Source organism: Ochlerotatus camptorhynchus, unplaced genomic scaffold (genome assembly GCF_037179485.1).
Source record: "Ochlerotatus camptorhynchus isolate MF236.1 unplaced genomic scaffold, CSIRO-AGI_Acam_v1.1 ptg000304l, whole genome shotgun sequence".
Classification (NCBI taxonomy): domain Eukaryota; kingdom Metazoa; phylum Arthropoda; class Insecta; order Diptera; family Culicidae; genus Ochlerotatus; species Ochlerotatus camptorhynchus.
In genome coordinates, this window is record NW_027040792.1 from 4,135,317 (window position 1) to 4,162,537 (window position 27,221).

Sequence of the window (27,221 nt, forward strand, 5' to 3'; positions counted from 1 at the left end):
TAGTTGATAAATCCGGTATTTAACGATTTACAAATGTAACTAAACCAAAAACAAATTGTAAGTTCTACTGTTGATTTGGATTGACGAAATTTGGTGATAGCTTGTTTTTTTTACTCTTTATTTGTTCCAAATTCAACATAAATTACATTTCATTTTAACCTAGGTGCTCCATTTACTACAGTAACTTATCAGCCTTAATTGTTATGATATATAGCTAAGTGTTTTTACATTGTTCCTGTCTTGGCAATTCAGTAGTTTAAACAGGTTTTTTAAACCTGCATGTCAGTATAACAATTGAAATCTTAAAATTAAAAACTAAAACTAAATCTTATCTAAGTATAAAAGGAATTAATCGTTGCAATTGAGGATTGCAACGATTTTTGCCTGAAATTATTAATTATTTTGTTGGACATTTGTTCTAAAGTCTCAACATATGAAATTCTATGTACTTCGGTAGTACTGTACCAGGGAGGCAACTTCAAAATCATTTTCAGAACTTTGTTCTGAATCCTTTGAAGTGCTTTTTTGCTGGTAGTGCAACAACAATACCATATTGGCACAGTTGGTGATAGCTTGTAAAGTTTCGTTCGATACCTTTACCCCCTCAGATGATAGATGAAAACCTAGAAAATCTATCTGATTTGCGATTTCTACTGTCTTAAAGGCTGACTCAAAGTAAATTGGTACGCACAAAAAGACCTGTAATTCGTGATTCAATAAGTTTGAAAAGTCTATTAATGAGTGCTTTACAGAAATTTTATTAAAACTTCACAGCTACAGCATAAGATGGTTACATTTCTCCAGTATGAACGAAATCTCCAACCTTCCTCTTGATGAAGCCCATCAGTGCCCGCACAGTCGAAACGGACTAGGAATCAGCGCATTTCTACCATTTTGCCCGCATTTGCTGGATATCCTTGACTGCCCCGCCGCTTCGTCGAAGTTGCTGCTCTGAAATTGCACAGTATTTTTCGATTGGTCGAAATTCCGGGCAATTCGGAGGATTCATTAGCTTGGGGACAAAATCGATCTTGTTGGCAGCATGCCACTCCAGAACCACATTGGAGTAGTGGCGGCTGGCCAAATCGGGCCAAAAGATGACTTTGCCCCTATGCTTGCGGATGAATGGCAATACACGCTTTTTCAGGCATTCTTCGATGTAAACTTGGGATGTCATCATCGAGGATGTGACGAATGGTTCTGTTTTCAGACCATAACTGCAAATCGCTTGCCAAAACATGGCCTTCTTCGCGAACTTGCGGCAAACACGAACTTGAATAAAACAGCAAAAAAGGGTTATCTTCCATTTAATTCCACTTAATTAATTTTAGTATCCATGACAGATACGTATTTCGACTACAATGTGCAGTCTTCATCAGTGTCATTCCCACTGTTTTATTTAAGCATTCCGCTAACAACCCAATTTCATTACTTCATTATGATGGCTACCAAGCCTTTGGGATTTTCCTTATTAGAGAGTTGAATAGATTTTTCTCCTTTAGTTTACTTAAATCTTTGGTTTTTATTAGTTAGGTAGGTTCCGATTCAGCACATTGTAGTTTCATTTTCATACCTGTGATCTTGACTTTTATACCTAGGGGATGAGTACTTAAGGGGGTTAGATTTTGATAAGTTCTTTAGTGGGAATGACACTGATGAAGACTGCACATTGTAGTCGAAATACGTATCTGTCATGGATACCAAAATTAATTAAGTGGAATTAAATGGAAGATAACTCTTTTTTGCTGTTTAATTTTAGCATTCCGCTAACAACCCAATTTCATTACTTCACGAACTTGAATCTTTCCGGCACATCCCCACGTCCAGTCGCGATGTAAAACGTTTGATCGACTTTGACGTATGTTCCATCATCGATCAAATTGCAGCCAACAATCAATACGAAACTAACGATTTTAAATTGGCTCACTACTTGACTAGCCAAGTGGTCCCAAGCAAACGAAATTCTAGTACTACACTATGTTTGTTTTGATTCATTATGAAAGTTTGACAGATAAAATGAGGGATTAGTGGATTTTCCTATGTTTCGAGGGGTGAATCGATTAGCTTGAGATCGAAGAGAGCACCAGAGCTGAGCCAAAAAGTTGAGCACGTTTCTTCGGGACCTTCTAGTCTTATAGCTACCTCGACATAACACGGTCGTGCAAGAGCCTTGCACGCTCTTTGGCCAAGGAATTCTGCTTCATGTACCGGTTCGGATGTTTACTGAATTTGTACGACTTGTATCATTCCCTGGCAAGGATGTTCCACACCGTTTGTAAGTTGGCGTTGTACATTCTAGCCACATCTCAGATCGAAAGACCGGCGTTGGCTTTAACGCACCTCAACACCTTGCTGCACAGCTGACGATCCCTGGTTCCAATTTTTACGTAGGTCCGCACACTCAGGGTTTGCATGTAGGTTTTGAGCGCTCGACAAACTTTTGTTTTCGGCACTGCAGCCAGTTTAGAACCGGATCACTTCGGATTTTCCAGGTGTATGTGCACAATATTTTTTCTTCTTTCGAGTTCCATTTGACGTTATTTCTGAACGCGATCGACTACTTCTATCAAACTTGCACCAGTTGTTCTCTATAGAAGTGTAAACAAACCACTGTAAAAGATTTTCGATTCCCAACACTAGATGCCTGTTAGTGGCGCGCGAGGAGCGTACCAAGTTACTTTTAGTCAGCCTTTAACCTCATATAGAAGGACATTTTTCTCCTTAAGGCGCCTTTTAACCAAAATAATAATTAAGTTAATTTTATTTTGTATAGGGTTAACTACCCCATTTCCGGCCTATTAAGCACAACCCGCACGTAGTCTTTCTTAATCTTGCGCAGTTTAGCACCAAACGGAATGTTATTATTACTGATGGCTTCCAAATTTATTAACCTTTCCGTATGTACCGTAAGATTTGATCAAGAGAAACCCATCGTTGAGATATTGTCAAAAATCTAACACTGCTTTTTGACGCCAAACTCGACCTGCGGATTCTAAACTCGGCCTAACGCATTGAAACGACATTGAAACGCCAATGAATTCACTTCGGCCTATCGGATGAAGATAAAAAATGATTCGGTCGGAGCGCTTCTTTTGTTTTTGGGAATAATGGGAGGAAACCTTCATATCACGCGTTCTCATTGACTCGGTAGCTTATTAAAAAATGTAGTGTACCAAACGCATAATTGACTTGTTAACTCTGAAATCATGGATTTACTTGAAGTTTTCTGCTTGATAGGCCCAAAATGGGTCATTAGGCCGAAGTAGTTCTCTACCCTAATATAAATATTGGGAGCAAAAATTATAATATCATCGATGAAAACAATTATCCAAGGAAAATCACCAAGAATGGTGTCCATGCTTTTCTGGAACATAGCTCCGATAAGCTGCTGATAAGCCAAATACTAGTCACTTATATCGCATTAATCCAAGGGATGAGATTAATGTCGTGGTACATCTGCAATCTTCTCTGAGCAAAAACTGGTGAAATGCTTGTTTTATGTCAAGCTTAGTGAAAACCGTACACTGCCCTTCAGCTTACAAATCATTTGCTCCATTGTGGATAGTGGATGAACCTCTCTAACGATTGCTTTATTCGCTTCACATAAATCAATGATTATTCTAACTTCATCTGAACTTTTCCATTTTACAAGCATAGGAGATACCCATTATGATGCTTCGTAAACTCTCTTAACGATACCCTGACTGTCTAACTCTTTCAATTTGATAAGCGTTAGCTCTTCAAGAGGAACGGGAATACGCCGGTAAGCTTGTCTTAAATACTGTAGGGACAGACTTATCTATTTTTATGGATGTATACATTTCTAAATATTTAAGAATATATACTTAGTGCATTCGAAATGGAATAGTTACCGTGATAAATTATTAAAATGCAGACTTCTTACCGCTGATGTAAGGGAATTCCTCAGTAGACAACGTATGTTGAAACTTGACCACCCCCAGTTTTTTTGCAGAATGTCCACACAGCAGTGAGCATTTTCCATCTCGAATCACGAAAAAGGTCGTACTATAGCTGGCATCACCAATTTTGATTTCCACGTCTACTTCACCGAGTACCGTTAGAGGCTTTTGCGATCCATAAGCTTGAAACACCTTGTCACTGCGCTTTCTCACATCAAACGCAATAGATCAGTGCACGGTCCCTAACCTCACTTTTTGCTCCCTATCATTTTGCTTCTGAGTAAAAGAGATAGTAACGAATGGGAGCCAAAACAAACCACCCAAAACTGACAAAACTTACGGGTGAGAGAAGAGTGCGGCAAATCTTCGTGAACTGATCAATGAAACCAACCCGTTTTTGCGTTTTCCAATCTTCTTCACTTAGCACGTGCTCATCAGTTCCGGTGTCCACAACAAACTTGATGTTCACTCCGCCAATAGAACCTTCCACGCTTCACTTTCCAGTGAGATGAAACAATTCACGTACAAGTTTCTTCCAGTCATCTCGGCCATTCCTGTCTCTCCGCTCCAATTGGTATGTTCACGCCGTGATTCACGGCAGCACCGTGCATAATTTCTCAGCTTTCTGCATAGGTTGTAGCGCGAGTTTCGGGCAGGACATTGCCAATAAGTAGCCAAATGATCTCCGAACTACCTCTTGCATGGCGTTTGCATGTTACTCACAACATTCAATTCCTCTGGTTGGCTTAACACGTGTACTTCGCGAAGTTCATGAAGCTGACGTTAATTAGCCAAATTTATCAATTTTTACCATCGAGGATAACTGCACCTCGTTCCGATTCGCCTCCGTCGTTTTCCAAATCTCGACAATTCTTCAGTGCACGACGTGTAAATATTTACATCACTGACAAATCTAAGATCATCATGACGTTTTGATATTTCACGGCGAATGAGAACAACCCAAATTTGAGTTTAGTTCACTCATAATCGCCAAAAGTGCAGGAACTCAGCGATGAGTAAAATTTGTCTCATGGTTTCCTGTGGAAAACCTAAAAAATCTGCCGGAAAGTGAGGAAATTGACGAAAATTTTATTCAGTCTCGGAGTAGTACCAATAGACTGAGTGAATCCAATCTTCACTTTTCTCAAATTCGGGATTTTTTCCCTGGAAAATCCTGGGATAACATGAGGCAAATTAACTCATCGCTGAGTTCCTGCACTTTTGGCGATTATGAGTGAACTAAACTCAAATTTGAGTCGTTCTCATTCGCCGTGTTGAAAACAACGCGAATGAAAAAAAGATACCTACTGCTTCAGAAGCGTGATAACATCTCATCCCAGCAGGCCTGGGTTTAATCCCAGTCGGCGCCGCCGGGATGTTCTGATGCATAACATCTCTGATCACGCCTTCCTTCGGAAGGGAAGTAAAGCCGTTGGTCCCCGGTTCATGAGCTGATGGGTCGGTAGGATCCAGGTGCCTCCCTGGCGTCGGTAGCATTGGTGCTCAGCACGGAAAATAAGATCAACGGAAAAAAAAATCAAGGAAAAAAAGTACTCTGTTCCAACTAGTCAAAATTGTGAATAACCCACGTAACTATAACTTTTTTTCGACACGATTAATGGAAAAGAATCAAGGCTTCCAGTACTTTCAAAAGGAAGTTACAAAAGAATTCCAGCAGAATTGGAATCTTGGAAGTGGTTCCGTATAAGATAATGCTTACGGTCGAACCTGTTCTTCAGTGCATTCTACGAATGTTACGGAGGCAACTTCAGTCTACCAGCCCGCCGTATTGAGCCATATTAGCTTTTTATTTAGAAGCTAAAGTCTGGTTCACTTAGAATCGGGACACTTTATTTATTCTATCGCTACACCTCTAGTGGTCGGATTTGGACTGTTTTGACAGCGATTTTAAAGTACACGTGATGAAAGTTTTGGATGGACGATGAGAAAAGAAAATTGAGCCTGCACACCCACGTCGAAAACCCGACATGGTCAATTCGAAAATCTATGTCAAAATGGATTTCAGGTACGTTCCCGGCAAAAGTTTTATCTGGCACATCACGGTGCCAATGTCTCAAGCGAATTCAAGTTTGTTTTTACCGATAAATTCACCCATAAACCAAGCTTTTCATCACCAACAAAACGCTGGGCTCGAAGCTGTATAAGCAGTAAGAGCATAGAGGTAACTCTAAGACTAGTAGGTCCAGAAGAAACGAGCTCTACTTTTTGGCTCAGCTCTGGTACTATCTTCGGTCCCAAGCTAATCGATTCACCCCTCGAAACATAGGAAATTCCACTAACCCCTCCTTTTGCCTGTCAAACTTTCATAGCAAATCAAAACAAACACATTGCAGTTCTCGAATTTTGACTCGAATGGGGTACGTTAATCGATTTGCTTGGGACCAATAGGCTAGTCAAATAGTGAGCCAATTTCAAATCGATAGTTTCGTATTGACTGTTGGTAAGAGTGCCTGGAGAAATGTATACTACTTTTCATTAAGGCTCCAGGTTCAGTGAAGGTGTGGCCAGATTTGACAAGCTGCCATTACAGCCGGAAGGTGCTACAGTAGTACCGAGACAATAAGGTGGATTTCGTCGATAAGGAGATCAATCCACCCAACTACCCGGAATTCCGCCCATTCGAAAAGTATTGGGCAATTATCAAGCGGTAATTAAAGAAATCTGGAAAGACGAATCAGGACGCTGCACAGCTGGTTCGATGTTGGAAAAAATGGCCGCTGAGTTTGACCAGTCCAGTGTGTGGCAAATGAAGGTGGAAATTCCTCGACTTTCGAACGCCGTCGGAGTAATTTAGCTACTCAGTAGCATGCGACATAGTCCACATGTCAACGGGAGCAAAGAAAATAGGTACGATTGTATTAGTTTGATATAAACGCAATGCTATTGAGTTCAGTAAAGATTAAAATTAGATTCACACATACAAATACATAGGGGGCCTCATAGCCTAGTCAGTAAAGGCACGGTATTACCAAACCGGAGGCGGCGGGTTCGATTCCCGGTTCGGTCGAGGGAATCTTTCGGGTTGGAAATTTTCTCGACTTCCCTGGGCATAGAGTATCATTGTGCTTGCCACACAATATACAAATTCATGCATTGGTATTGGCATTGGCATCGAAAGCTCTCAATTAATAACTGTGGAAGTGCATTTAGAACACTAAGTTGAGAGCACGCAATAAGCTAATATGCGCTAAGCAATAAGCTTGCAATGCGAACAAGAAGAAGAAGACATGCAAATACATTTTCCAATCTTATAGAGCTATATGAAACTTGACTGGCCTTAGGGTCAAAAATGTGTTGTTCAAGTGATATAATATCCTTTCGGTACACCTAATTATATGAGAATGCCAAAAAGTTATAAAGTTGAATTATAAAGGTATCTTACCTGCGAAGCTTCTTTTTGTTGTTGATGTTTTTTTATAGAATGTCTGTAATAAAAGAAAAAAAAAATCAATAAATTAACTGTGCAGGATCATCTCGTTGTTTTTTTTTTTAACTTGGTTTTCATCCTATAAAAGTATTTTCAATCAAATAGATCTTCTTCTTGTTTGATTCATAGCCCAAAATATAATTCTTTGCAAAAAATGGTAATTATTGCTGAATTGATAACTATGGTAGGGGACCATGCAATAATTACCATATAATTTAAAAGTAACTTTTCTTACGTTTTCATATGATACATCGCAGTAGGCCGCGCTTGAAATTTGACGTGTTTTTCTTTTGCTGCGTATTTTTCGTAAGCGAATTAAACACATTTTGACTTTAAATTTGTTAACTTGTGTGCTGAAATTGAGTTTCAAGTGTTCATAAAGTTATCATTTAGTGATATATCGCGTTTTGCCTTGAGAAGCTCGGTTGGCCTTGAATCTAACCTCCAAAATATACAACGCAGATTCAGTTCCATTGTTCGGTGTCGATTTTCATTGCCTCCCGGGAGCCCGGTTCTCCGAGTTCGGAAGCTATACTTTCGGCGTGTAGTTCTATTGAGAGATCGGTCCGGTTGGTGAATTACCCGGGAACGTGTTGATAATGTGTCCGTCGCGAGTTTTGGTGGTGATTCGGTGACCGACGTTGCCGTGAATCAGCAAGTTTTCCGCTTGCAAAAGTTCTCGGCTGCTGGTCTCTCACCGGTGTCGGAGATTGCTAGCAATATGAAAGATGCCAGTTGGTGGTCGCGAACTGTTCCTGGGGAAAGCACTAGACGCAAACCTCCTCCCAGATGACCATAACAATGCAAGAAAATTTGTGTTCGTTAAAGGAAGTATTACGACAAATGAGATGCAAAGCTTAGAGAAAATCAATATTACCTATGGATTGGAGGATCAAATTTACATGGTGAGACCAGTCCAAACACATTTCACAATTAAAAAAAAAAAAACATAAACTTAATACGTGCCAGGTTTGAAAGTATTGATTTCGAACCTGGAAGCGTGTATGTAATACCAATATCCATTTGATAACGGTGATGCATACATACGGGGCTTATTGTAAGTGAAAGTAAGTTTGGAATGGGCGTGACTCTCCAGACATTCTGAAATGGGTTGCTGGATGTGCAATAGAGCTATCACCTTCTAACTCCCGGACTAAAGCTGTCTACAATGACCATAAATGCGACATTGTAGAGAGAGTTCTTCCATAATAACAGTGCCAGTCAGTGGGGGTTAGAGGGAATACACACACAAACACAAACACACACACACACACACACACACACACACACACACACACACACACACACACACACACACACACACACACACACACGCAACTTTTCTTACGTTTTCATATAAACGAGGGACGGGATCGCAGAAATACCATAGAGGTAACTACCTCACGTAAACATGAAGAATACAGAACATATAAATCTGAAAAAAAATCTAACAAAGGAGAAGCTGGGATGGAAAAATCCAAAAAGAAACTTCTTACTTACACACTTAGAAATAACTAACTTTACACGTGACGGAATCCATCTTATTTTATTTTTAGATAATACCGTAGTATTGTAGTTGCTACTCCGTCAAGGGGTGGTCACTAGACTGATGCAAATTTTGACATTTTCGCTCCACAGTGCTCAAACGGTTCCAAATCGGGTCCTGATTAGTCTCCCAAAATTTGAACTCATTTGAAAAGAAACTGACTTGGCACAAACCATTTGAAGTTTATATGGAAATTACTATGGGAAATCCAAACTTTGTGTTCATTGTCTTCTTACCTTTTTCCATATTACACTGTTCAAAAATTCAAAAGCGATACTTATGGAAAATTTTCTCAGCTTCAATTTAGCAGAATATAGTTGTTGAGCCAAACGTCAAATTAAATAGTTATTAATTGTTTAAGAGATTGATAATCTTATGGCATGATCAAGCAGCTGTTTTGTGAGCAACACTGTATCTTGCAGTGTGACATAGTAGCCATGATTTTTGTGCTCTATTCCAAGCGCCAGAAACACCAATGTTGCCTGCTGAACAGTTGATTGAGCATAATCGTAAGACATTAGTGGCTTGAATTATTGATAACTTTTGATGCTTACATTATATTGAAAAGTGGTTCAGGACAAAGTTGTAGCTGAGAAAATTTTCAACGAGCTCAGTTATCATTTTTTAAAGCAGAGCGATATGATAAATTATTACATGGATATGAACAAAACATTTGGTTTTCCTATAGTAATTTCCATATAAACTTCAAATGGTTTGTGCCAAGTCAGTTTCTTATCGAATGAGTTCAAATTTTGGGAGACTAATCAGGACCCGATTTGGAACCGTTTGAGCACTATGGAGCGAAAATGTCAAAATTTGCATCAGTCTAGTGGTCACTCTACACATTCATGTTGGGCCAACTGTTTTATTAGTGTGCCGCAGCTGTGCTGGCAGTGTCGAGAGTGCCAGTCATCAGATTGACACGGTTTGTTTGTGAATGATGGCATTAATGGCAAACCGGTTAATCTGACAGTTTAAATGTTTTGTTTTTATGGAGAAGGAACAACATACCAAGCAGTGGACTCCGAACCAATAAGAGAACCAAAGCGATGATCCAGAGACCGGCATGACAAACTACCAGATACCAGACAAACTGGCCCAGAAGGCGAGCAGGTGATCGAGTTCCTCCGACCGAAGTGAAAGTACATGTATAGGGGATTGGAAAAGGCTTCGTTGAAAGCAATATCGCAACGCATCTGATTGAATTTTAATCCACAGTCGCTGGGGTAAGCTGCTGCTGTTGCAATCGCTTGAACTCTTCCGGCGATCAAAATCGGCTGCGAAGATCAACTATGGATACCTGGCAGCGAACCGGGACAACGTGGATGCACGTTTAAAGTGGCCACGAACTGAACGAGAAGAAACGGGACGAAATTATTAAGTTGTTTACATCAGCGGATGTGAAAATTGTGACACTGAAGAATGCGACGAAACTGTTCTGCTTTTTCAGCGTTGTTGTCACCAAGCAGCAAGAGGATGCATTTAGTGCAGAGAAAAGCTATTCCCTACTGGTGGTTGTGTTCATCGATGCTGCCTCTCACCACCACCCAGTTACACCCGAACGATCGAAAGTCGCAATCCCGTATCCATAATAAAATAAAAGCCGATTTCAAACGGTTAAAACCGAAACACAAAACAGAGTACCCATTGGTAGAGGGCCGATTCTCTTCCTTGGATAATCGCCCACACAAAGCTACAGTGAAACAAAAGCATTATACAGGGTGTTCGGATCCTTAGTGCAAATAATTTAAGGGGCGATAGAAGATCATATTTGAAGTAAGAAATTGTTCTACGCATATGATCAGATCTCAAAGATTACTGAGTTATTGAACTTTTTTTCTGTTTTGGTCTATGCTTGCCATAAATTGGTTCTAACTCAAAAACAATGCCATTTAGCACAAAACTCTTGCCAACATTGAACAGCTTGGTAAATTTCCTACTTAATAGTGTTGTTTTTACTTTAAGTAAGCTGCATTTAGACACATTTTAGGGGTAAACGAGTCTAAAACTTGTGTTTTCCTACGGGTTTTCCCTTATTATTTCGAAAAATGCGTAATACAGTGTATTGCTTTGTGTAAACAAAAGATGCCTCTTAATGCGCTCTACAACTCTTTCTTTGACACTAATTTTCTATCTTGCTTAGTTTTGTCGCAATTTTGTACGAAACACATCATGTTGGGTCGTTAATTAACACCCAAGCTATAAGCTATTCAATGCAGGCAAGAGTTTTGTTATAAATGGCGTAGTTTTTTAGTTAAAGCCAATTTATGGCAAGCATAGACTTGAATATTGTTGGAATCGGTCAACTGGTTCCAGAGATTTGGCCGGAACATGTTCCGGTGAATACGGGCTACGAGACTAGAATGAACCTAAAGCGTGCCAAACCCATGATGTGACACATCAAATTACATGAGGGTTCAAAAACAAGTTCAATGAAAGTTAAAATGAGTGCCCAGGACCCCGTTGTCCACATCTGGATATGTTTCGGGCACCCGCGGGGGAGTGACTAATGTGACAAAAATGATAAGATTGATTTCTCAGCAACCACTTTACCAATTTGGACGCAAAAAGCTTGGAAAGAATATCACTTAAGCTGATGGTATTTGGACACATAAAATCAGCATTCAATAAAAATATCATTGTTGATCATATTGAATTATTGAGTGTCCAAAACTACATTGTCACATCTGGACATGTTAAGGGTGCGAGGAGTACTCATAATCTAACTTGAGTCAAATATCAGTTTGTGGGACAAAACGTCGAATGACAAAAAGTCGAGTGACAAAAGCTTGAAATGATAAAAGTGCAAAGGCCTCAAATTCCAACTTCCGAGTAGGAAATTAACCTGCAATAGACCCTACGGTAGGAGCAAACACATTCTCGACAACTTAACAGTAGCAGTGTCAAAGTCACGCATTTCAGGGTCAGTTACTTATTAACAGTTGCTACCGTGTCGTCTGCGATGCGCTTTGTCCTACCATAATAAATTTTGAATGGTTATTTTGCTTAACGACGTGTATCATCCATGTGGAATAGTTCTTCCATTTGGGTTATCGTTCGTTAATGGTATTTTTATTAGGGTAATTCGGTGCTCCGCGAAAGCTCAGAGTAAACAATACATCGTACATGACCGTTCCTACCGCGCAATTCACATTTAGCTTTCTCGCTCAAGAGTTTCTGAAGAACGACTACCGGAGGCTCTTAAGGTGATTTGCTGTGACATCCTTATTTTCGGAACCACTTAGAAACATTAAGTGCACAAATATAAGCTTCTACGACATGTGCAACATTCAAATTGTTACTCCACGTTTGCTGCACTGCAGCATACATGAAGTAGCAATTTCAGGTGAAATTGGGCTCTGATTTCCGAGATTTGTGTAATTGAAAATTCGAAGTGAAAGTTCATGTATAGCGGCCATTTGTGGACTCTACAAGAAATCACATTAAAGGACATGCCAAAATCGATTCACATCCTTGGATTCACATCTGGAACCAGTATTCGATGCTTACATGATCCAACATACCGTATGCGTGATAATGTTTGCACCATCGTACAAATAAGGTTCCCGTTTCACCTGTGCATAGAATGCCTTGGTTTTCTTTGCATGCACGTAACCTATAGCTCATACCGTAGTAGGCTGTGTATAAAAGAAAATGATTTACTTAGTTTGACAGTTACACCATGACGAAGTGGCAGCGTATTCGCGATTTGTCCCACGCGCAAATGTCGCAAAAAGACATTTTAATCGCCGTGGGAGTGTCCCGGTGGACCGTCAAAAGGGTTTAAGACCGAGAAAAGAAACGACAACTATCCGTGAAGGTGGCCACAGGTCGTCCGAGGTCAGCTCGGGTTCCGAGGGTTATCGCTGCTATCAAAAGGAAGATTTGGGTGAATCCAGTACGGAAATAAGGAAAATGGCAAAGGAACATGGGATCAGTGACTTTACGGCACGGAAGAACGTAAAGAAAGATTGCGGGACGAAGTCGAGGGCACGAAAAAAAAACTCACATGATTACCAACCGCATCCGGGAGCTACGAGTCGAACGGTGCAAGAAAATCTTGAACTTCCTTAAGCGAAAAAATCCGGTAATCCTGTTCACCGACGAGAGCATGTTTACCGGCGATCCCGTATCAAATTCCAGAACCGACCGGTATATTAGTTCTCTTCCGGGCAAAAGACGTGGCCGACGAGTACAAGAACGTTTATCTGACCAAGCATCTTGCTAGCGTTATGGTGTTTGGATTGGTGGCTTCCGATGGCAAAAAAAAATGAACCCGGTGTTCATTCCAGAAGACGACAAGGACAACACGGAGGTCTACATCGGGATTTTAAGTAAGTATGTTCTTCCGTGGATCAAAGAACAGTACAGTCCGAAGCCAAATGTTATATTTCAACAAGATGAGGTTCGTGCCACACCTCGAACCGCACTCAGAAGTGGTTGCTGGAACATCTTCCGTTCTGGGCGAAGGATATGTGGCCGCCATCCAGCCCCGATCGTAATCCGCTGGATTACTCAATATGGCGCGACATGAAGGCCAAGGCCTGTTCTAAACGTCACCCGAGTACAGCAAGCCACAGACAAACATTGACCCGTACCTGGAGAGAAATGGATCCAGACTACATTATTAGAACCTGCCGTGCATTCCGGAAGCGTGTGGAGGCCGTAATTGCAGCAAGTGCAAACTCGATCGATGATTAACATAGTTTAAGACTCTGAGAAACATCCCCCCTTTGAATAAATAAAAAAAACTCGAAAACTCGATTTTTTTAAATTTTGACATTGCTCAATGGTGCAAACATTATCACGCATACGGTACTTGGTGTAGCTACAGAGCAGAATATGAAGACAAGCTACTGCAACGTGGGCGAGAAGCAGGAAAAAGCTCTCGTAAATCACTTACTATACCCATTTAACAGAGTTGAAAACTTTTCGCTAATGAATATGCAATATGCATACATGCCCGGGACTCCGATGCGGGTGGGTGGAATTTACATATGCATGCATGTGTGCATGTTTGGTTTGGTCCGTTACCGGCCATGTTTTCACCGTTTTCTTTTGATTGCCTCTGAAACTGGCAAACACAGGCACGGGCGAGGATAATGGTGAATTCGATTTTATCTTAACCAAAATCACATTATACACACTTAATCTAGCTCGGTAAAATATCCAACAGCCAATTACCTCGGCATTTACTTTTGCTGATATCTCTGCAAAATATGTGTTTGTTAGCTAAGATCTCAGCAATTTTTTGTGTGTTAGCTGAGTCTCGGCAATTGTTTTACCGAATCTCAGCAAAATAAATTGCAGAACTACTCGGCTGTTTGAATATCGGAGAAAAAATTTAAGTGTGTAGTAACCCGAACAATGCAAGATGCAAAGTAGTGTAAAATATCAAAAAATCAAATCCCACCAAAGAACAAGGTACCGCTTGATTTGCGGTTGATATTGTACGATGTGATATCGCAGGACGAAATAGCATGCCAAAAAAAACTCACCAACTGAAAATTTCACCAAACTGTGATTAGATCGAGGGGGACGACTCTATCTACGATGCAGGAAATATTGTGTTTTGATGTGGCTAGCTGCGCATACGCTGAGTAGATAGAAAGAAGATTTATCACGATTTTGAAGATTTCCTGCAAAAAGATGATGCGCGATGCAAGTAGATGCGAGAAATGTATGAAGATTTTTCGAAGATTTATTCGCTAGTGTGAGATTTTTTGAGCATCTAGAATTGAGATTTAGATGTGTCGCCCCCCTCGGATTAGATTGAGGTTCATGATTTTTTTCCTTACACCCGAACGCAACCGAAACCTCCATAATGGGTGGCAGCAGTCGCTTCATGTCTGCCATGGGCCAAAAGATATGGCGTTATCATATCTTCTCTTTCTAAAAAAAAAGAGGTACAACGGAATCATTTTTGCGTCGATTCAACTCTCAGCTTCAACTATACCCGTTGTGAATGATCTCGCAATATCAAAGGAGATTGTAAAATCAATATCAAGCATGATTGTTTGCTCCATTATCATGCGTGAAACTGAAAGCGTATGATAGCGGAAAAATATCAATTTGCTAATGATTATGCCATCTGACTGGTGCAAAGTCAACCTGGTCTATACAAGGTGTGGAATTGTAGGTCGTCATAACGTTTGTTTCTATCGGCATTTGTATAGGAAATTTAGTATGGATTATGTATGTTTGTAACCAAAATTTATGAATGGTCTGGAACTAAATGTTGAGATAATTTATTGATTATTGAATTATCACCGTGTATACCATGGAAAAGCAGCCTGTTTGTGAGTTTTTGCCTGTTTTCAAGCAAGGAGTTATCATAAGAAAACAAATCGCCAGCTGATATTTTCCGGTGACTATACAAAAGAATACAATCAAGCAAAATCGTCATGTAAAAATAAGAAGGATTTGTTTTACTTCTTATTTCGTAAATTTGCTTTCGAGTGCTATGACGTCGTCACCATCGTCTCCCGCAATGTTTACATTTTTCCCTCTACCAACACATACGTCAGTGCTAGATCTCCACGCCTTGTAAGGCCTGAACTCGAAAAAAAAATGCACCAGGCAAAAGTGTTCGCCAAAAATTTATTTTAAGTCGGATTTTCTTGAAACTTTCAGGGAATGAACTAATACATATGGATTATGTTTCGGCATAATTACTTTATTCAATTTCCTTTCCATCGTTGAAAGCCCGCACCTTTCCCTTAAGACCCCTCATTACATTTTGTGCAATGGTGGAGCCGACCTTTTTGGTCACTTTCATGCATTCTTTCTTCAACTCCAGCTCGTTCTTAAACACCTTGGACGATTTTCGAGCTTTGGCCTTCATTATGGCCCAAAATCTTTCCACCGGACGAATCCCTGGTGAATTTGGGGGGTTGGCGGTTTTTGGTACAAAAACAACGTTATTGTCTCTGTACCAATCCAACGTCGATCGCACGTAATGGCATGATGCCAGGTCCGGCCAAAATAATGTCTCGCCTCCGTGGGACAATACAGACGCTTCTGGAGGCACTTGGTGCGGTAAATTTCGCTGTTGATGGTACCCATTGTGATGTACGGTTTACTCAGTTTACCGGATTGGCATATGGCCTGCCAGAGCAAGTATTTTTTGGCGAATTTGCCACTTTCTTCTTCCTTATGTCTTCCGGAACATCACACCGTGATTTGGCAACGTAGAACTCCAGCCCCGGTATCTGCTTTGCGTCTGCCTTGATGTAGGTTTCGTCATCCATAACCACACACATCGGTTTCGTTAACCACTCTCGATACAGCTTCCTTGCGCGGGATTTGGCTGCCGTGTTTTGTTGATCACGCCGGTTCGGTGCCTTCTGGACCTTGAATACACGAAGCCCAGCTCGTTTCATGGTTTGCTGAATGACCCAGGCGGAACACTTTTCCTTCAGAATCGCGTCGCGAATCGAAAGGTTCGGATTACGCTTGAAATAATCCAACACCTTCCGGGACTTCACAGGGTCAGCTGTCTTCGATTTTCTTCCACTTCCAGCCCACTGCTCGGTCGTCTGGGGCTCCTTAAACGATTTTACCAACAATCAATACGAAACTAACGATTTTAAATTGGCTCACCACTTTAGTAGCCTATTGGTCCCAAGCAAACGATTAACGTACCCTATTCTAGTTGAAATTCTATTACTACACTATGTTTGTTTTGATTCGCTATGAAAGTTTGACAGATAACATCAGGGGTGTGTGGATTCATGCAGAACATGCAGGGGTGAGTGAAATAGCTTGGGACTGCTTGGGATCGTTGTTCTGGTACTGAGTGAGCCAAAAATAATAATGATTTTCTTCGGGACCCACACACTAAGATTTTTTTACAGTATACTGTAAATTTTTACCGAATATGGAACAGCTGAACTTTCGGTAATCCATTCGGTAATTTTTCAATTTACAATCCGTTCGGTAAATTTTCTTCGCTTATGGGACATAATAAAAAAAACAGTAATGAAGCCGGACTCAGCAAACCGTGGACTTTTGAGCCGAACTCAGCACTTTTGAAGAGGATATTGAGTTGCCTAACGTCCATGGCGTCTGAAAGAAAACCCAAAAATGAAAACTAATTAAATTTTCGGTGTAAATTTAACACAATCTAGCAAAAAAAAAAGTAAAGTACTTACATTCCATAACATAAAACCGAAGAACACTCAACATCGAAATGGCAGCAAAGGTTGTGTTTGACAGTACAAAGTTTACAAATCTGTTCAGTAAGTTTTACGGAAATGCTGTACTTTATTGCAGTTTGTTTTTGTAAAAGATTATTTTACAGTACATTCGTTAACATTTTTACAGAATTGCGGAATCGCAACCATTTACAGTTTCAATCAGCAAATTTGATTTACAGTTTTCGGTAAATTTCTGCAAATTACGGAAATTCAGCAGTTATGATTGCGGAAAATTGGTAAAATAATATTGATTACAAAGCATTCGGTAAAAAACATATTTAACCGAACAAATCCAGCAAAAAAAGTACCGAACAATATTTAAGAAATTTGGTGTGCAGTGGTCTTAGAGTTACCTCTATGATTTTACCACCCGAGACACAGTTGGATTGGTGATTCCCAGTTGTCTTCCGATCCATATCATGGTCGCAGTCGGATTTTCCATGACGGCGCGCAAAATTCTCCGGCGATTTTCTTTTTGTTTCGATGACATCTCAATTACCACTGAACCGATTGTTATGAAATTTTGCACATGTAAACAATTCACTCCAAACTAGTTATATCCAGATTTTCATCAATTTTTACCCACGGATAAAAAAGTTACACACGGATAAAAATGATGCATTTTTTTTCGAGTACAAGCCTTATAGACCCGGGACGACCTTTGACAATTCTCACTCTTCTTAATGTTTTTGAAGAATGCCCTTCGGAAAGTTGTGCGTGGTGTTTGACGGAGTTGACCAATTTTAATTTGGATTTTATTCGGAGTTTTTACCGCAGTTTAGCAGCTTGTATATCAGTTTTGCTCAAAACAAAACAAAAACAACCATATCCATCGCTTAAAACACGCAGTGCATTCAATTTTTCAACTTTCCTTTCGCAAATATAAACAATTAACAAAAACCATTGACGTAAACATTGATTACGGCATCACTGACAGCCAGATTGATGCGATCCTTCTGTCTTTTTTATTCCACGATTGCTACTATCAAATCGACCAATCAGAAACTGGCTCGGATTTGACAGCAAAACGGCTCAAAATCGCTACCCGATTGTCAAGTCCCGTTCCAGGTATAGAGATTGTCACGTACGGTTGTATTGGTGCGATATGTGAGAGCGTGTTAGTGAAAATCCATGGAAAATACATAACAAATCGCTGTCAAACTCAAGGTTAGTCAGAGGAAAACAATAAACAACTTTACACGGCGATGCTTCCGCTAGTGTGCGTGCGTCAAACATCACTAATGTATACAGACCAGGTTAGTGCAAAGTAACATTGATCGAACCCCGATATTGATAACCTCGAATTTTATCTCTTTTAACTTTCATAGCAAATCATAGTGTAGTGCTAGAATTTCGACTAGAATGGCGTACGCTTATAGATGTACTTGGGACCAATAGGTTAGTCAAGTAGTGAGTCCATTTAAAATCGTAAGTTTTCACAGGTTGAGATTACGCTGTACGATGTACACAGAATTTGTGAACAAATCATTTTAATAAGTGTAATATTGTATCCACTTTTAGTAACATTGATTGATACATATTGTTTTCTATGTACACATTAAAGTGATGAGCGGTGATAGAAAGGACATTCGTTAGTGATGCATTATCACATTTAAAAACTTGTTTCCAGCAAAAAAAAATCACACCAAACAAGCAAAACAAATCCCTAAGAAAGTGAAAGTGAATTTCTCCTACTACACATCCGTATTTCTGCCAAATTCAATCAATTCTATAGATCTACGGAAAATTTCATAGAACCGACATCACTGACTTCCATCTGTTTTGTTTTTATCAACACAGCTGACGCGTTGACAGAACGAGGGAAAAGCAACTAGTGACAAAATTTCATGAACGAGGGATACTCCATTTGCAAAACAATACTTGGGAATGTGCATGATAGAGCATGCACAATACACTTGAATATATTTTTTGAAGAATTTCCTACAAAGAGTTCCCAACTAACATTTTCAGCTTTATAAGCCAACTTTTCCAGCACTGTGCTGTGAAGTAGCTGAAAAACAGCTGCAGATACAGTTACAACCAGTAGCTAGCAAAATAGTTTTGCAGAGCGTTTACTCAACTTTTTCACAACCATTATTCAATTTGCCAATTATCGCTAATGTCACTTCTATGCAAATAATAATCAACTTTCAACTTGTAGCTGCAAAACAAAGCTAATGTAGTGAATATATTACTAATTTGATGACTTTTACACAACTAACCATTCTTGCTGAATAAAATAAATGTCAAAAGTGCTTTTTCAACAAGTAAACAACCTGTACTCAGCTAAAAAACTGGGTTAGCGCTACTTTGAAAGCATTTTTACAGTCAACTAGGTTTATTTTTAGACGTGTGCAGTTTTACAGCTTTTACTCTGCTCCTTTAAAAGCTGTACAAACTAGTCGTGAAAAGTAATTCATGTGCACTATTATAAAGCCTCTACTCAGCGATATTTTTGAAGAAAGTTATGTAGATTATTTTACGTCAGTTCAAAGTGTTGGCGTAGCGAAGTTGGTAGTGTCTAGGTTTGCTAAATGCGGTCGTCTCGAGTTCGATTCCCGGTTCAGGTGCAAGGTAAATAATTTGGTGTGTGGTGGTGTGCTCATAACACTTATTTCAATTAATATGAACTCAATCAGTTCCTCCAACAAAAAAGCGTAAACAATATTTAACCCGGCTTCAAGAGAAAGCTGTGTAGTGATTATTGGATACCCGGGAAAAAGGCCTTTCAAGTTCGCACACAACTAAACAGCAGAATAACAGCTGTTTAGAAGCGTAAATGGAAGAGCAAAAAGAGCTTGTTCCAACCTGTCCCAACAGCCATAAGTAGAGCTGACGAAGTTCGCCAGATTTGCTTGTATTATAGAGGTTGAGTAGAGGTTGCCTGATATCGTATAACGTTTGAATACTGCTTGAGGCTTTATAAACGAAATGAGTAAAGCGTTTACATTGTGACAATTGTTAGTTGGGTTATGTCTGTTTGTCTGTGAAACTAGCTTCTTTCATCCAGCTGTGAGTTGAAAATAGCTGGAAATGTTTTTTCGTGGCTATGGGAACGCAAAGAGAAAATCGACGAAGAGAATCTGTCAATATTACATAAAGGGCGAACACGAAATTATTGCGACACCGAAAATGTCATGCCAATTTTCTTTTAATGTTTAGAATCAAACCAAAATTTTAGGGTAGTTTTATACATATATTTACTTCAAAAATCAAAAGAAAAGTGAATCGATGGAGCCTTGAGTGTAAAATTGAACGCATTTTCGCTTGATGCCCTCCATCAAAGTCTTTACAGTGTCATCTGGTACCAGTTTCTCAGTTTTTTTTTTCATTTTCTTAACATGTCCTTCTCGTCTTTGACTGTCTTCTTGCACTTCCGAAGTTCCCGCTTCATTATTGCCCAGTACTGCTCCACCGGGCGCAGCTACGGACATGTCCTTTGGAACAAAATGGACAGAATTGGCCTCATACCACTCCAGGACACTTTTAGAATAGTGGCATGATGCCAAATCTGGCCAAAATAGAGATCTTCGTCGTGCTGCTGCAAGAACGGCAAAAGGCGCTTCTCGAGGCACTCAGATTTGTAGATCTCGCCATTTACTGTGCCCTTTGTCACGAAAGGCTCACTCCTCAGTCCGCAAGAGCAGATGGCCTGCCAAATGAGATATTTAGAGGCGAACTTCGACATTTTCTTCTTCTTAAATTTGTCGTCCACATCGAACTTGCTCTTGCCGGTGAAAAACTCCAACCCCGGAATTTGCTTAAAATCGGCTTTTATATACGTTTCGTCGTCCATCACACAGCAGCCATATTTTGTCAGCATCTTCTCGTAGAGCTTCCTGTCCCGAGTTTTAGCCGTCGATTGTTGCCGCTCATCGCGGTTTGGGAAGTTCTGTACCTTGTATGTATGTAGTCCAGCTCTCTTCTTTGCATTCTGGACGTAGCTCTGCGACATGCCGATCTTTTTAGCCAAATCACGGCTTGAGACGTTGGGATTTGCTTTAATCATCCGCTTCACCTTTCCCTCCGTCTTTTTGTTCTCCGGTCCCGGTTTTCTTCCAGCTCCTTTTCCGTGGTCCAACGTCAACCGCTCCTGGAATCGCTTCAACACTCTGGAAACGGTTGAATGGTGAATGTTCAACATTTATCCCAACTGCCGGTGCGATAGGTCAGGAAATTCCAGGTGCTTGAAAAGAATTTGTTCTCTCAACTCGCGTTGGTTCACCTCCATTTTCGTTGAATCGAAAAACACGACTTTGAGTTTGACAGCATGTACACAATACACATCAATGAGAAAGTGTGCAAAATTTGGTTGATTTTTACCCAATGGTAAAAAAGTTATGCCCTGTTGAATGTGTCGCAATAATTTCGTGTTCGCCCTTTAGAACCTATTCCAGCATTGTGTGGCTTGATATATACTTCGCATCAAAATCCACTAAAAATCACTCCAAGGCATGTACCACTTGATTCATGAGATACTCAAGGCCGGCGCACAATGGATACGTTTTCAGGTTTTTTGACAGTTAGCCTATGCATTATCTGTCGAAAAATCCGAAAACGTATGCATTGTCAGCCTCGGGCTGAAAATCTCCCGAATAAAGAAAGTCAATCCTTCTCGTAGAAAATCAACTGGCCACCAGAAGCCTCTATTTCCCAGACATTGTACTGCTACACTCCTCGCTCAAAAGGAATGACCATTTTCGAACAAATAAAATTAATTTCCCCAACTCAACCGCTACACGGCCGATGAGATCGACTCAAACTTGAGCGGTTTTTTTTCTCAAAATCACAAAAACATAGGTTACTCATAGACTGAGTAAAATTTCCTCGCTTTTTCGTAAACTTGCTGCTTGAATATGAATATGAGGAAAATCGATGAAAATTTTACTCAGTCCATGAGTAACGTACGTTTTTGAGAATTTGTGTGACCGGCAGTTGGTTTAATCGACCCTGTTTATAGCCACTAGGGGACACAAAAGGGACAAATTATTCGTCTCAGCTGCTTCAATTCTATTTTCAAAGGTACATAGCGCATACACACACACATACACACACACACACACAGCCACACAGTTTGAAGTTGTTACTACATTTTTGGGTTCTAAATTATTATTTTCTCCCTTCTTTGTCTCCATTGCCGCCTGTCGTTGTTGGGTGGCTGGCCTAAACGGTTCATCCTTTCTCATGTGGAGATAAATTACAATTTAACCTCCATTTTTACCAACGACCTGACTGAGGCTGCAAACCTGCACGGTCGATGTTGTGTCCCTTGTTCTCGGAAGCATTTGTTAACGCTGTTTTATACCTTTTTGCATGGCCAGGCGGATACAATTGTTATCAGAAAGGCTTTGCACCGGGGCGTAAATTTATAACTGAATATTTGTTTTCGCATTTTTTTTTTGTTTTATTTTTCTCATTCTATTTGTTTGGAGGAGCAGTCCATTCGGAATGGATTAACGACATAATTTAACGTCGTAATGGAAGCATTTTTATTCCTCGAAGGAACTTGGATTCAGGATGTGTCATACAATTCAAGAACACAAAATAAATTGAATAGGATAGTATGATTTATTTATTTATTCAGTTATTTAGTTATGCATTCATCTTTATCAGTGAGGTTTGGAACCAAATTCACATATGGAAAATCAATGAGGTGAGGCCCAGTAAATTTGTCGTCTCTTTCGTTCTCCGGATGACGGAGTTTGATCGTTTAAACAGCGGGAGAACGAAAGAGATGACAAATTCACTGATCCAAGGGGTAATCAACTCTGCACATTGTGCCGAAACACATCGTGGCACACTGATCGGCGGGTCATGGCACACGATGAGAAGTATGACACAAAATATAATACAAAATGGCATCACTGTTTTGTGTTGACATTTTGCCTATCGTTGCTAAGGTTAACTTCTTCGTTTACTTTAAAGTAAGGGGGACAGGGATTTTTTTGTCAGTACCTTTTTCCAGCGAAATTGTCCTCAATCATAATAAGAGATTGTATAATTGACGAGACTCTCTTTGTCCTTATGCCTTCTGGGTGAGCTTCTGGTAGATGAAACTCTACAGAAAGTCCACACGGCTTTTGAAAGATGTCCATAGTTTCAGGGAAGTCCAAGCGAACTAGTCAGAGTCACCCCACCCCGCAGAATAGGTCAGAATTAAGTATTAACTCGATGGCTATATGATCCTGATTGAGAGTCAATTGTATGGGTAAGGAGCATTGCAGCGATAATGTACGATGTTAACAAAACCCCGGTGCCAAACGATCCTACCATTCTTCAGATGTATCTGCAATTGCAGCTGTTTCTCCCGCAGAACACCCCGGTACGATTGATGGTTCACCAATCAGTCAGCCGTACAGCTCATTCTATGGACTGAACTCGGATTCGATTGACTGTGGGGGTCTCTCTACGCTCTTTCGCAACTGTTGGTATCACCGACGGCAACAGCAACATTAAGAAAGATGCTGCTAACAGAACACCTGACGTAACAGAGTCAATCTGAATCGCGGTCTTAATGAACGCAATCGGAACCGGCAGGGAGAATAATATGCGATTCTGGCATGACCAAGAATAGAAAATATGAAGGAACAACAAGGTAGTCATCAAACGACTGCAACCAGTATCGAGCCAGACGAATTTAGTACCTAACCACACTGGAAAGCTACTGTAGGTCTATTGCTGCTACTACTACCGCCGGTGGGCATTTTAGGTCGAGTCATTCCTGTTTTTCAAATTGTAGCATTGCCCGAGTAGCATGATGATATTGCAGACAAGATTCATCATTCACTTGCCGGTGGGATACTTGGCTTCGGAAAACGTCTGCCAGAATGACGCACGTTACAGAACTGTATTCTTCTGGATGGACAGCTTTTGCCATCAGTCACCCTTCTCCTTCTCGCGAAGGGGCTAATCTTCGAGTGCCACTTCCTTGAAGCGGATGTTAAATATTATTTTGGGATTTTTCCATCCTTGGCTTGAAAATGTAAATACACAATCTAAAAATTCACAAGTTCAGGGTTGCCAAACTCATGGGTTACTGAGACTGATAGCTTGATTGCCACACTTCGGCACGTTCGGCACAACGCTTGAACTAAATTTTATCACAGATAAAGTACTCGGCACAGATTGGGATGTGCAGAGTTTAACACCCCTTGCACTTAGTCTTACATATTTACAACAGATTGATGGATTTTCAGTAGGCCGATTTGACAGCACATCCCGCCCCTGCTTATTATGGCCAATATTGAAAAATCCAAAGTCTTAAGCCTATGGACCTACACCCCGCCGCTGAAGACCACCTCCTTCTTTGCCGATTTCTAATAAACACCAGTTTTCTGTCCCAAGTTCTATGCAATCCTTATATACCGTGGGACTATTATGCGTATGACGGCAGTATATCTATGCAATAATTAAAGATACAGGGCATTGAGTACCGTTTTAGCATAGATAGTAAGGATTTTGGACGTACAATCGAATGGTATGATCAGATTTTTTCTCCAGTATTGGCAACTTTGCGATTTTTGCATTTGAAAACATAAAATGCAAATTTTTCAAAATGCCCCCACTTTTCAGTGAAGTTTTTTTTTTTGCATAAGAATCACTTATCGACAAAGTTACATGTTTTAAATTTTTTCATTTACTCTAAAATGCCTCGATATAGAAAGTTGGTCTCTTTATGAAAGCCATTAAAAACGACGAAATCTGTAACTTTACTAAGAATATGAACCTTTCAATTTTCAATCAAGTCGAATGCAAAAATGTGCTTTGTTTCCAGTGTTGCCAACTTTCCGTTTTTTTGCAGTTGAAAACATAAATGAAAATTTCTTAAAATGCCCTTTCTTTTTCGAATTTCAACTTCGCCCAAATGAACAGCAGACTATTTTACATATGACTTACTTATCAACAGTAAACGATACATTCAAAGTGTTTTTTATGTTACTTCATACGCGAAGTTAACGATTTTCAGAGTTGGTTGGAAATGCTAACATGAAGCTTTAGTGTGATGATTTATTAGCTAGAGAATGATCTTTAGAAGAATGTAGGTGGATAGTTCCGTTAGAGTACGGCAGTATGAAAATTGAATAGAAGTTGAAAATGAGCGAAGGGCCATTAAAGCGACAGTTCATGACGAGAGGAGCAACACAATAGTTGGGTAAAGAAGAACTGCATTATAACACACCATCGACTGGAAATGCTCTCGCGACGTGGGGCTTTAGGTAGTGATGAAAACGTCGCTAGAACTATTCCACAGCCGCAGTCAGTTTATGAGCAACAAGAGGGACGCACATTTTTGCCTGTGGACTTGGAGACATACTTCAAGTCCCCGCGTACATCGTACGGGCTAGGCAAAAATGTGCGTCATCTTGAAAACTGTCGCTTTAATGGCCCTTCGCTCATTTTCAACTTCTATTCAATTTTCATACTGCCGTACTCTAACGGAACTATCCACCTACATTCTTCTAAAGATCATTCTCTAGCTAATAAATCATCACACTAAAGCTTCATGTTAGCATTTCCAACCAACTCTGAAAATCGTTAACTTCGCGTATGAAGTAACATAAAAAACACTTTGAATGTAACAACTCAAGGCGGGAGTAGCCGTCAACAATGCTGATGATGGTACAGCACGCAACAACCACCCTACTGCTTTCTCTCTGAGATGATCACGTTGGTCATGACGAGAGGAGCAACACAATAGTTGGGTAAAGAAGAACTGCATTATAACACACCATCGACTGGAAATGCTCTCGCGACGTGGGGCTTTAGGTAGTGATGAAAACGTCGCTAGAACTATTCCACAGCCGCAGTCAGTTTATGAGCAACAAGAGGGACGCACATTTTTGCCTGTGGACTTGGAGACATACTTCAAGTCCCCGCGTACATCGTACGGGCTAGGCAAAAATGTGCGTCTATCTTGTAAACTGTCGCTTTAATGGCCCTTCGCTCATTTTCAACTTCTATTCAATTTTCATACTGCCGTACTCTAACGGAACTATCCACCTTCCCTCTTCTAAAGATCATTCTCTAGCTAATAAATCATCACACTAAAGCTTCATGTTAGCATTTCCAACCAACTCAGTAAACGATAGTTGTATTTCAGGATGTATTGAATTTTTAAGACAACCAATTTTAAAATAAAATTCATAGTACCAAATGGTTTCGTTAAAGAATGTTGGTATTTTCTATTATTTATTGATGTATGGCGGATTACATCTTTTACATACGATCGTTTATTGATGGGCAACAACAGAACTTGGACGGTAACCTTCTCACGAACGAGTGTGAGATGATTGAGAGGTGGAAGCAGTACTATGACGAGCACCTCAACGGTGATGCAGCAGAAAACGAAGGTGGCACGGCAACAGACCTTGGAGCACGCGCAGGAGGAGATCTGTCGGCTGAAGAACAACAAAGCAACTGGTGTAGATTAACTAAAATACATGAAAGGAAGAGGTTCTAGGGAAGATAATGTTAGCCTCCCACCCCGAGTTCAGATTGCCGGTGACGAAATCGAGGTGGTCGATGAGTTCGTGTATTTGGGCTCACTGGAGACCGCCGAAAATGATACCAGCAAATAAATTCAAAGACGCATTATGGCAGGGAATCGTAGCTACTTTGGACTCCGGAGGACGCTACGGTCGAATAAAGATCGCCGTGGCACGAAGTTGACTATCTACAAGACGTTGATTAGACCGGTGGTCCACTACGGCCACGAGACCTGGACTATGCTCGTGGAGGACCAACGCGCCCTTGGTGTTTTCGAACGGAAGGTGTTGCGTAACATCTATGGTGGAGTGCAGATGGATGACGGAACGTGGAGGAGGCGAATGAACCACGAATTGCATCAGCTGCTGGGAGAACCACCCATCGTCCACATTGCAAAAATTGGGCGGGGCACGTCGTAAGAATGCCGCACAACGACCCAGTGAAAATGGTTATCGAAAGCGACCCAACAGGAACAAGAAGAAGGTGGATCGACCAAGTAGATGGCGACCTGCGGATCCTTCGCAGACTACGAGGCTGGCGAAGTGTGGCCATGGATCGAGTAGAGTGGAGACGACTTCTTCGGACAGCAGAGGACAACAAGGCCTTAGCCTGATTGGTAAGGT

At 40.5% G+C, this 27,221-nt stretch overlaps 1 protein-coding gene across 2 annotated transcripts in view; it reads right to left on the minus strand.

The window, feature by feature from the left end:
- Positions 1-27,221, minus strand: part of LOC135707171 (transcription factor E3-like) — a 131,601-nt gene that overhangs the window by 63,138 nt on the left and 41,242 nt on the right. The window contains exon 2 of one of the 2 annotated variants that reach the window (XM_065228922.1): positions 7,324-7,366. The exons of the other annotated variant lie outside the window; for it this stretch is intronic. The gene's annotated coding sequence lies outside the window, so the exon portion shown is untranslated. The remainder of the gene's footprint in view (positions 1-7,323; positions 7,367-27,221) is intronic. 2 annotated transcript variants of the gene reach the window in all.